The sequence below is a fragment of the Adiantum capillus-veneris genome, chromosome 26 (genome assembly GCF_014529385.1).
Source record: "Adiantum capillus-veneris isolate H3 chromosome 26, ASM1452938v2, whole genome shotgun sequence".
In the NCBI taxonomy this organism is placed as follows: domain Eukaryota; kingdom Viridiplantae; phylum Streptophyta; class Polypodiopsida; order Polypodiales; family Pteridaceae; genus Adiantum; species Adiantum capillus-veneris.
The window spans coordinates 57,354,932-57,366,901 of record NC_140956.1 but is presented as its reverse complement, the minus strand read 5'-3'; the positions used below and the strand labels follow the sequence as shown (position 1 = coordinate 57,366,901).

At 41.2% G+C, this 11,970-nt stretch overlaps 1 pseudogene; it reads left to right on the top strand.

The window, feature by feature from the left end:
• Positions 1–1,951: 1,951 nt before the first annotated feature.
• On the top strand, positions 1,952–6,302 carry LOC147423505 (protein TORNADO 1-like; annotated as a pseudogene).
• The last annotated feature ends 5,668 nt before the right edge of the window (positions 6,303–11,970 follow it).

The window sequence follows — 11,970 nt, the reverse complement described above, 5'->3', positions numbered from 1 at the left end:
CTCAATCCAAGTATAAGGAAGTGTAGATCTACATCGCATGCAATATCCAAAATACAAAGAGGGGGATCCAGTGTGGCTCCTTCGACGTGATCTGCGTTCATCTCGTCCCTGTCAAAAGCTCAATTATCGAAGACTTGGCCCGTTTAAGACCGTCAAGTCAATTCAGTCACCTATCGACACCAGTTTCCCTCATCCATGAAATCCTTCATGTCTCAGTCCTAGAACTTTGTCACACATCTAATATCCCAGGAAGATCCCTACAATCACCTCCTCCGGTTGAGATTCAAGGACATGAAGAATATGAGGCTGAGAAAGTCCTAGATTCTCGAGTTTCGCGTGGCAGGTTACAGTACTTGGTGCATTGGAAAGGCTATGATGTCAGTGAACAAAACTGGGAACCAACACACAATCTTCAGCATGCCTCTCTCAAAGTCCAAGAGTTCCATCAACAACATCCACGGAAGCCCTAGTCAAGGAACACCACCGCTCCTCGTGGAACTCGTCACTAGAGGAGGTCGTAATGTCATGGATGCTTGAGAGTCAGTCGCTTATGACATCACCTGCATCATCGTTGATGTCATCACCTGCATCATTGCTGATGTCATTGCCTATGTCATCACCCGCATCATTAGTAGAAGACTCTAGAAGAATTTAGAAGGATCTAGAACATTCTAGAAATATCAAGGAGATTCTAGAAGCTTGGAGAAGATTTCAGAAGAATCTAGAAGTTTTTGGAAAGCTCTAGAAAGTTGAAGAAGGATCTAGAAGATTCTAAAAGAACTAGAAGGAACAAAAAGGTTCTAGAAGATTCTAACCTCCTCAAGAAGAACCTAGAAAGTTCTAACCTCCTCAAGTAACCTCCTTGGGCCACAAGGCCCTTAGTCTTGCCAACACCAGTTGTGAGGTTCCTATGAGGAAATCCCTCTTCTAGTTCTTATGTTCAAGTCTTGTCCTTGCAATCAAGCCTTATCTTGTACTAGAGTCATGTAATCCAAGTCTTGTATCTACCTCTCTTAATATAGTATTAAGTCTTGTAATCAAGATTAAGCTTATCATCAAGTCCCAAGTTCTTGTCCATTACGAGCGCCTACTCTTGCTCTCTTCTAGCTCTATATGCGCTCATAACAATTGACACGGGTTAACCCCGGCTCAAGCCTTTTATTGTTCAAAGTCATCACCCATAGGCCATGCCCTCAACTATATCTAACACGGGCATGGGAGATGGGATCAAAGGCTCCCATCAATCTAGGGCCTTGACATTAAGCGTGGACAATAGATCTTGTCAGTAAATTTGGTCCCGAGTTTACATTTTACTTGGGTTTACTTTGCCCAAGCTTGTCCGAGATCTATGGTATTCAATCATCCCAAGGTAGATCCTATCTTCTCCAATGTCTGTGAGAGTCTGTGAGATATAGAGCCAGTTCACGTGAGCCTCTAGTTCACAACTAGTTACAAACTGGTTGCAAATATTTTTGGTTCTCGGGAGTAGTTTCCAAATAAAAACCTGCAAAAACTGGTTCGTAGTTGGTTGCGTTTCGGCTCTAGGCGAAAAGGAGGAGCGAGCTGAGAACCATGAAAAGCGACAAGCGCAGACTGTGGCACGATGCTCGACTTCTTTGGCAAGACGCTGGAAACAGTAAGAGATAAAGGGTTTATTTATTTCAACTTCCAAATTTAGAGGCCCCATGTGAATTGAATGGTTTTGGGTTGCCGGTTGCCAACAAGTTCGCAACCCGGAAGCCATGTGAACTGGCTCATAGGTGACTCAGGATAGCTGGGCTAAAGATATGGACAACGGGTTCAGTCTGATGTCAGCTTTGAAGTGGTCGCCTGAGAAAGTCTAGTTCTTCTTCTCTTTCTCTCTCTCAACAGCGACGATTAATGGTCCTGTTAAAGCTCTCTCTCTCTCTCCCCCCCCCCCCCCCCCAAGTCCCCCTCCTACTCCTGACACAATATGGTGCTATCAGATCTGCCGGATGTCAAAATGAAGGTACAGGATTCTTCTTCTTATTCTTATCAATCAAGGCAAGCTGTGAAGGCAGCAGGATACCAAAATGAAGCAGATTTTGTTTGCACTGTGGCATCCAGCGTTCAACTCGATGAGCCCACTGATCTGCCCCCGCTGGCCACGGCATTCAAGACCATCGTGCTACTTGGAAGAAATGGAAAAATAGTAATGCGTACTGGGAGACATGGGATATTGATGAGGGGGCTGATACCCTGATGGTCGATCTTTCCGAGCTTGCAAGAGATGATCGGACGCGTCTACTCCACGCTCTTCCATACATCCCTTCTTTCTCCACACTCCGCCTCGTTGGCCTCCACAGTACACTTGAATCTGCCCAGGAAACTGAGGCTCTCAGCCATCTTCTCTTCTCTTCTTCAAATTTCACTAACCTCGTCCTCTGTCGACTTTGTGTGCCCCCTCAATTTGTCGCTCACTGCACTGCGCTCCCTGCTCGTCATAACACCTCCCTCCAAACCCTTGCCATATACAGCTCATATAGCCCTGACCCGACATCTGGCACTCTACTCATGGAATGTCTTGTCTTTCCCTTTCTCAGCTCCTTAACTTCCCTTACATTAGTTGAGTTAGATCTCACCCAATCACAATTCCACCATCTTTTCTCTTCTTTAGCGGCGGATAATTGCAACCTCAGCTCCTCGACTATGTTTGACATCTCTAGCAACGAATCAACATGTCCAAGGACCCTTGTTCTTGATAGCTGGAGGCGCAACGGTATTCTGCACAATGTACACCTAGGGGTCATGCATTTAGCAGGGATGCGGCAATCAAAGACCAACTAAGGAAGAATCAAGAAAATGCAGCTCGAGTGGCATTGTTGAAATCCCAAGGCATGGACCCCGTACGACCATCAACAATTCGACTCTAGGGTAAAGGAGTCAGTTGTAACACATGTGCCTTTTAAAAGTCATGCACGTCCCAATTTAGAGACAAAAAATTGGAATATGCTAGGAATCTTGCTTATGTGTCAACTTGTGATTTGCTGAAAACTGTACCACTACTGAGCCTTGGGTGTTTCTAACCCCTAAAAGACCTCAAAATTTAAACTTTCTCAAATTGATTGCCCAAATTAAATTAAAAAAATATCAATCTTGGTATTACCTAATCCGCCTTCCTCATGCAAATTTCAAAATTCAAATATGACCAAATTTGCAAAATCCCACCCAAAATTACACTTTTTTTCTTGAGTGTCTCTAAACTGGCTCCGTTACCCTACCTATGCGGCCTTCCCTTTTCAGGTACTTTGGAGATCTAGTTTTCTATGTCCAACCCAAAATAAAGCTCTATGATGCCTGTCTCAACCTAGACACATCCAACTCTCTCACTTATGAATTGCTACAGTAAGTAATTTATCTTTTAATGCGTTCTAGGCAAGACCTCTATGTCAAGATCACTGGCTAAGTACAACAAAGGTTCAATTTCTCGTTGGCCACTGGCTCGCCACATTTCCAAAATAAAGTTGTCAGACCGGACCCGTGGCATTGAAGTGACTGTCCTAGAGAGCCAACAAGAGCAAGTAAGAATTTCAATGTGGGACATGGCAGGCCAACTTCAATATCATTCTTTTCATGATAGCATGCTTCCAGACCTCATAGAGCCATTCCCCCTATATTTTTGTACGTCTGGAATCCCTTTATGCTACATGCAAATCATAATTTTGAAAAAGATGCCAGAGGCCAAAAGGTTAGAAGAGACCATAATCAATTTAGAATTGATTTTAAGTATTGGCTTCAATTCATAGCTTCCAAAACTCCCAAATCAGAATTGTTCAAACCCCAGGTGATTGTTGCTATATCTAGGGCAGATCTAGGTCTTCCAGATATGCGACTATGGCTGCATAGTGCTTTTATGACACTCGAGAAACAATCTAAAGAGTATATTTGTTTTGATGAGGAAGGGTTCTTCCAAGTGGATGGAAGAGATCCACAAAATGTGTCAAGACTTGCATCATATCTATTTAAATGCACTAAGGCCATTTTGAGTAAGGCGCCTGATGATTTTAAAGTTTGTGTTGATGCAAGAGAGCTTTTTGAGAACTTACTCCATACAAAAGTTATCCCGCCTCTAATCACCAAAGACCGGTTTAACACGATCACTCAAAACTGCCTTGGCATTGACTCACAAGAGATGTCTGAGGTGATTGCACTCTCGCTTAATCGCATCGGAGATTTAATTTATTTTCCTTCCCTTGATCTCGTGGTAATCGACACTCAATGGTTTTGTCAAATGATCATGGGTGATCTTCTACACTTCAAGTATGCCAACTTTTCTAAATCAGAGCAGGGTTTTTTTCCTCTCCTATACTTGCAATGCTTTTTTGAGGACGAAATGAGTTTGCGAAGGCCAATTAGAAAGCGGGATATAATTGCATGGACCAGGTATGATTGGAAGTATCTCTTTCAAAGTATGAACACTTTTGATTTATTTTGTATTTTCAACTCATGACTAAGTTGCGCCTTGTTTACATTGATGATGATCAGGGGGGCATCCAAAGAAGACGCATCTGTAAAGGTTTCAGGAAATACCATAGTGAAACTTCTAATGGGCTTGCACTTGGCTTGCCCAAGACATTACAATGACAAGGATTCTGATATATTCATTCCGGCAAGCCTTTGTGGAAATGCTAGTCAGAGTATTCTCCCAAGCAAGTATCTTAAGCTTGATGATTGTTGTACATTTATTCGGAGAAGATGGGCTGTTAAAGATTCCAAGTGCACATTCCTTACGCTTGGAATATTTCCAATGGTTCAGGCCTCTATTTTCGTGCATACATGTGTGTATATGTGTGTGTGTGTGTGTGTGTGTGTGTGTGTGTGTGTGTGTGTGAGAGAGAGAGAGAGAGAGAGAGAGAGAGAGAGAGAGAGAGAGAGAGAGAGAGAGAGAGAGAGAGAGAGAGACCTTACTTGCTTTTTGTAAAGGTTTCAATATGCAATGTTGAGCAGGTCACTTTCCACAACAGCCTCTCTTCTCGGCACATACATGTGGATCTTCAACAAGATTTAATGGCGTTTGCCTTTGAAGGTGCAAAAGTCTTTGTTGAGTTTTGCAGATTAGAGGGACAAGACAACTTCATAGATGTTATAATTCTCTCTATCCATGGAGTAAACAAAGCTTTAGAGTGGATGCATGAAAATGTTATGGTGGAGATGAAGAAGGTATTTGCAGATTCTAGAGGCATTCCAGGGGTGAAGCTTGTACAATCTGTAATACAACCAGTTGGTATACAAGGCTTGAAGGAAGCAAGGGATAGAAATGCGGTTCGTCTAGAGGTTTTGCAAGACACTTTTATGAGACATATACAAAACAAAGGGGTAAAGCTCACACAAGATGGCATTGAGAGTGTTGTTTACACTTGGCAGACAGAACCCTTAACCCATGATCTCAAGCTACATACTCCTATTGAATCTTTTTAGTAGTGTTGCAAGTGAGGAGGGAACCCATACGCAACGACAAAGGCATGAGTTTGGTAGTAGCGAATCTAGCAAGGAAAGAGAGGCAATATATGTAAAGCTCTGTGATCTTGAAGTAATGACAAGAGGAGGTTTCAAGAAATTGGCTCATCAAGTAGAAGATTTGCGCCACCTTGTGTTGTCAAAGTTGTGCAAAATGTTCACATTTCTTGAGGAGGGGGGAGCGGGGAAGCTACTTAGAATGTATGTGGTGACTCAAGATGATGGGATGGTGCGTAGAGTGACCTCAAAAATGGTTCCTAGCTTGCAAAATTTGCACTTGGAGCTTTTGTGCGAGTGTCACAATCGACCATGTCATTGTGTGGAGGGGCTACATGGTTTAAGCATATCAACTCTAGATGATGGGCTCCTCAAGCCTGGTCTTCCATATATTGATTGCTTTTTGAGAGTTGCCCAAGTGGTTGCCAAGGTTGGCGCGCATGTGGCTATTGGTTTTGGAGATGTCATTCCGGACTTCACTCATGTCCTAGCACGTATAGTTGATGCTGATGCAATTGGACCATTGTCAACATTATCTCAATTGATAGATGACCCGTATTCTTCATTAAGGTACAATGGCACTTCCTTTATGTAGAATTTCCAGGGTATGATAAAGCCACATGTAATTGGTTTTAATGATGTGGTTTTGCAGAGTGGATTTTTCAAAAGGCCAACAATGGATCTTTGATGTCCTTTCACATCACAATTGCACCAAGGGTGATCATATTTACATGCGGTTTGGGCTTCATTGTGTTCGATATGCTGATTCAAGTGTCGTGTGGGTGTGTGATCAACACTACACAGGAGGTGTACCCTTCCCACCATGAGATGAGACATTGCCAAATTGTGAATTAATTTGTAAATTTTGTCAAGGAATAAACGCGTGCATGGTGTATAAGTTCACTAATCTATATATATTTTATTTGTTTGTTTGTGCATGGAATTTATTAACATCGAATGGATTAAATTCAAACATTTTTACTGCATGTGCTCAGATGAATGTACTTTGATTGGTTTGTGCTCCCATTTATTGGTCATAAAAGCCCACATGCTAAGCTAGTACTATAGTTTTCCTATATGAAAGGAGCCTCGACCCTTCCTAGCATGAGGCTAGACATTGCCAAATTTTGATTTGATGGCCTTCATGGTGTATAAGTTGACTAACTTTTATATTTTCTATGTGATTGTTTGTGCATGGAATGAAGAGCATGGAATAGATTGAATCAATACACTTATGCATGTGTTGAGATGAATGCTCGATGAATGTAAGTAGTACTTTGACTAGTTTGTGCTCCCATTTCTTGGCCTCACCCCTTGAAAATCAAGCGAGTTCTTGTTAACATCTAGCAAGAAAAAACAACTCCATCCAGGAAACCTCACTATCTAATGCCTCCTTATCGTCTCAAGCAAACACCAAACACCATAGTTTAGGGCTAAGGCTTTGCCAAAAACATTTTTTCTAACCAAAGAACAAAATTGGCACACTTAAAAGTTTCCTGGTTTGTAGGTTAATATTGTTGGTATACAACAGTGAAATGTGCCTTGCTTGTTGCCGGCAGCACTCAAATTTGAAGGGTGACTACTTTTCATTTTGAAGACCTTGATGATCCTTTCTGCACAAATTGGAAGGGCATACAACTATTTTTTCAAATTTCTTACAATTCCTTTAAAGAGTAGGCTTGGAAGGGTGTTGCAACCTTCTAATTTTAGGGCTTCTTGTTGCCACATGCCTTCAAAATAGAAGCATAGGTAATCTCATATGGTGAGTAACCATGACTCCCCACTTGCTGAAAACAAACCAAAGCTTTCCAAACCTGCCCATGTTGGACAAATCTTGCAGGAAGGGCAATCCAAGAACTACATCCCAGACAAGAAGGTTGCTAAGAGCTTGTTGTGCTTTAAAAAGTGCATCATGCTTGACATATATGTCAAGAAAAGCATTGCCAAGTACAAAATTGCTTACTAGCAGCACCTAACTACTAATCTCATCTTGCACAGGTGAAAGTACTTGCATGATGCCACATGCATTCAAAAGGCAAGCATAGTTGAGCACATATGGGAGAGAAGCCTTTGCTTCACATATTGCTGAAAAACAACCCGGATATTCCATCCCTTGCCCAGTTGGAGATACCGTGTAATAAGTGTTGTCTAGGAGATTACATCTTAGATAGAAGGCTCGTTAAGAACTCGTGCTTTCAAAAGCCCAACACACTTGGCATGCATGTTGACCAAAGCTTCACCAACATGATGTTGTTTTCAAAAATGCCTTCGCGATACCCTCATGATGCATTCATTTGCCAAGGTCAATGTCTTAGATGATGCCACATGCCTTCAAAAGCAAGCTAAACTAATTGCATTTGGAAAGAAGCCATGGCTCCGCATTCATTGAACTAGCCTAGAGATTCTCGGGCTCCTCTAGAAATTGTTAGGCTTTCAAAAGTACACCACAATTGGCATACATGTCAATCAAAGCATGGCCAAGAGTGTTGTTGTCTCTTGACAAGGGACCCTTGCTAATGATCTCATCAAGCACTTATTCTGATAATGTTACATGCCTTCAAATGCAAGCATAAGCAATCGTGCCTTGCTTCACATTTGCTGAAAATGGTGAGGAGCTTTCTTGCCAGTGGACATTGCCAAGCACAATCTCATCTCATCATGAACTTCTTTGCTTAGGTCAACGTCTTTCATGGTGCTACATGCCTTCAAATTGCAAGCAAACGTGATCTCATTTTGAGAGAAGCCCTGTCTTCGCATTTCTTGAAAATAGGCTACAACTTTCAAGCATGTTGCCATGTCAACCAAAATCATTACTCCTTGCTTTTGAGTTCGACATAAACAACCTACAACTCATTTCCTTTGTCCATGTTGAGCACACCCTGCAATGATTTTAGTCGAGCACACCTTGCAATGATTTTAGTCCAAGATACAACATAGCTTGTCAACGGTTTGTTATGTTCTGATAACCATGCGTGAGTGTATGTCTTCACCCATATCTTCCTGCATAAATATCCCACATGCCTTCAAAATGCAAGCACATGTGATCCATTTGGAGATAAAGTCCTCCTTAGACCTTCCTCGCCCTGCCCATGCTGGACATATCCATCAAATGCTCGCTGTTCTATCTCGAGTAACCCACCCCAAAAAAATCCTTCTTCTTAGTGCATACTTTTAGACGCATTACATATTGGTTTGCCCATGCCAATTTCTGTCACAACGTGACATGCCTTCAAGGCACAAGCATACGTGATGAGAAACCATGTTCCCTCATTCCACATTCTTTGAAACATCTCGGTGACCCCAATCAATACAACCCAGGAGACGACATTTCGCACATCGGCACTTTCGGCTTATGCACAATGGCAAGTGTCCCTTGTCCATGCTAGACATACCCTACAAATATTTTGATACAAATTAGGACATCCCAGGTAAGATTCTCTTTAATAACTTGTTGACACTAGTTGCATGCAAGTACTTGTATAGGCCCTTGTATAGGCGTTGGAGCCTATCCAATCCTAGTGTGCTTCTTTTTTGCGCAAGTCTATTTTGAAGTTTTTCTTTAGTATTGTTTGTAGTGTGTGGGTTACTGAAATCAAGAATCGTTTCTAGCAAATTAGAGCTTTTGTGAAGATGGATAACATGAAGCTAGACTCTACAAGTCCCACATTTGGTTAGGTTAGATAAGAAGGAACCAAGAGATTTTTGCAAAATGATCTCTCTCTCTCTCTCTCTCTCTCTCTCTCTCTCTCTCTCTCTCTCTCTCTCAGCAACATCCTTCTCTCAGAGCCTTGCAAAATATTCAAGAAGAGTCTTTCTTTATCTGCGCTATCATGGCTACCCGCTCTGTGTGTGCGTGCATGTGCATGCAGTGCCATTGTAGACAAGTTCTTGACGGACTTGTTGTGGTTCCACTATTACAAACATCAATGTGTACCCTACTCTTAGGTACAAAACACTTTCTTACCACAGGTTTAGGATTCTAGTATGGACACAAAAGAGAGAGAAAACACAGTACTTTCAAGTCTAATGTAAACAGGCTACAACATATTTGCTTTGCCAAACATTCCTTGCCATGAGTGCAATCCAAGAGATAACATCTTGGAGTAAGGCTTGTTATGCCCTAAAAATGATACATGAGTGCATGTCTTCACCCATGCCAACTCCTTGCATAATCCGAATAAATGCCTTCAAGATGTGAGCACAAGGGATTGTATAGGGATTGTATCTCCAAAGAAACTTCCACTCCACATTCAATGAAGATAACCATGTGCTTGCTGCCCTTGCCTTTATTTCACATATCTTGCAATCGATGTACTGCAAGAAAGGACATGCCAAATATCAGCCCCATCGAGCATTTTTTGGATTGCCCAAAGGGTAGAGGCCATAGAGACGTCTTCGCTTTTTGCTAGCTAAAACTAGGAATTTTAATTTTGGGTTAGATGCAAAATTTCATATTGTTTCATTGGTGGATTGAGACAACAACATCTAGTGCTAAGGTAACTTTAAAGAGATATCACTCATGATGAATAGGGTTTGGTCGCTAAAACAAGTAAGGATTGACCTAAAGTGGGCGACCGAGGACTTGTTCTACACTATTGTATGGACATCTCTCTCTCTCTCTCTCTCTCTCTCTCTCTCTCTCTCTCTCTCTCTCTCTCTCTCTCTCTCTCTCTCTGGTTTTACCTGAGGTGAATTGCTCTTTGGGAATCAAGATAGAGCAAAGAGAAAGGCCCAAGGATGTTGCAAGCAATAGTGAAAGTGCCAGCTTATAGTTGACGCCAATGAGAGGTTCATCACCTACAAGATGTATTTATCATGGGGAAATGTGGTCATTACTAGGCTAAACTTTGGAAAAGAAGATAAAGAGGCAAAGGGAGAAATGGAAGGATAATCTAATCATAGCCACAAGGAGAAGGGAGACAAGTGCTGAGGGATTTGTTCCAAAAGGCTTGCACTTCTAGGCAACAACCAACAATGCATCCTATTGCCTCTTATCACCTTCTTTCATAAATTGAAACATCAAGAATCTTTACTTGACTAAAAACCATGTCCCTTTTTTTCTACCATCAACATGAAATGCTTGTCTATGTATTCAGGGTTAGAAGAGCGAAGTGACTGCATGCTAGCTTGTTATGGAGGATCCTTATTACAAGGTCAATCTCGACATACATAGATTGGTTGGTGGGCCAAGGAGGTGAGCTTGTCTAATTGTAGACTCAACATCTGTAAGTTAACACATCATCTTTTTGTAGTACTTGAGATGTTTTCTCTTCTACACATCACATGGTTTATTGTCTATCTTTGATCTTCATCATGTAGACACACAAACTGAGTGTGGCTAGAAGAAGGATTGAAGATGACTGCCAAAATGTGGAAGCAATGCAGACTTGTACGAGGGTTGTAGTAAACAATTTTGGCATAATACCCACTATTAATGGCCCTTTAGCCTTTCCAAGCAGGTGTTCACAAGCCACTTGAATCTATTGCTCACAAGGCCCGAGCATACGTTGTGACTCATACTTGAATCCTAAACAACTTTGTTGCATATATTCAATCGAATAATGAAAACAATTGTATAATTTGAAATTATACATGTATTCTAGAATCATACGTGAATAAACAAATAAATTACTAGTTAATCGACTGATAAACTTATTGATCGATTACTTGCAGCTATATAAGCATGAAAAGTGTCGATCAATTACACTTTTGATTGATATTATATAGACCTCTATCTTTTACACACTTGTCACTTATAGACTCTCTCTCTCTCTCTCTCTCTCTCTCTACATACCTACTTATGCTCACACATAAGCTCTCTAGCTTGTGATCACACCCTCTCTCTAGCTTTCTATCATATATCCTCTCTCTAGCTACATGTAGGTGATCGATAACACTTTATAATGTAAAAATAAAATTTTAAAAATATTTTCAACTTATGTGTACCTCTATGCCTGTTTGATTTGTTTGTGACTTGTCCTACTTGCATATGGGGTATGTAGAGTAGATAGGCACGACTTGCAAGGTTTGATTCACCATTTGGTGCTTCCTAGCCCAGTGGTAGTTTAGGGGGTTGGGGTTTATACATTAATGTAGGTTGTTTTGATTTGATATAGCCTCTTACTCCCACAATAATTTAGGATAAAATTAGATGACTTGTTGACTCACTATTCCTACTTGAGGTGTTGTTTTAGGAGACCATAGATAGAATGCATGTTGTTTGTTTGATTTGTTTGTGACTTGTCCTACTTGCATATGGGGTATGTAGAGTAGATAGGCACAACTTGCAAGGTTTGATTCACCATTTGGTGCTTCCTACCCCAGTGTTAGTTTAGGGGGTTGGGGTTTATACATTAATGTAGGTTGTTTTGATTTGATATAGCCTCTTACTCCCACAATAATTTAGGATAAAATTAGATGACTTGTTGACTCACTATTCCTACTTGAGGTGTTGTTTTAGGAGACCATAGATAGCATGCATGTTTTTTGATTCTC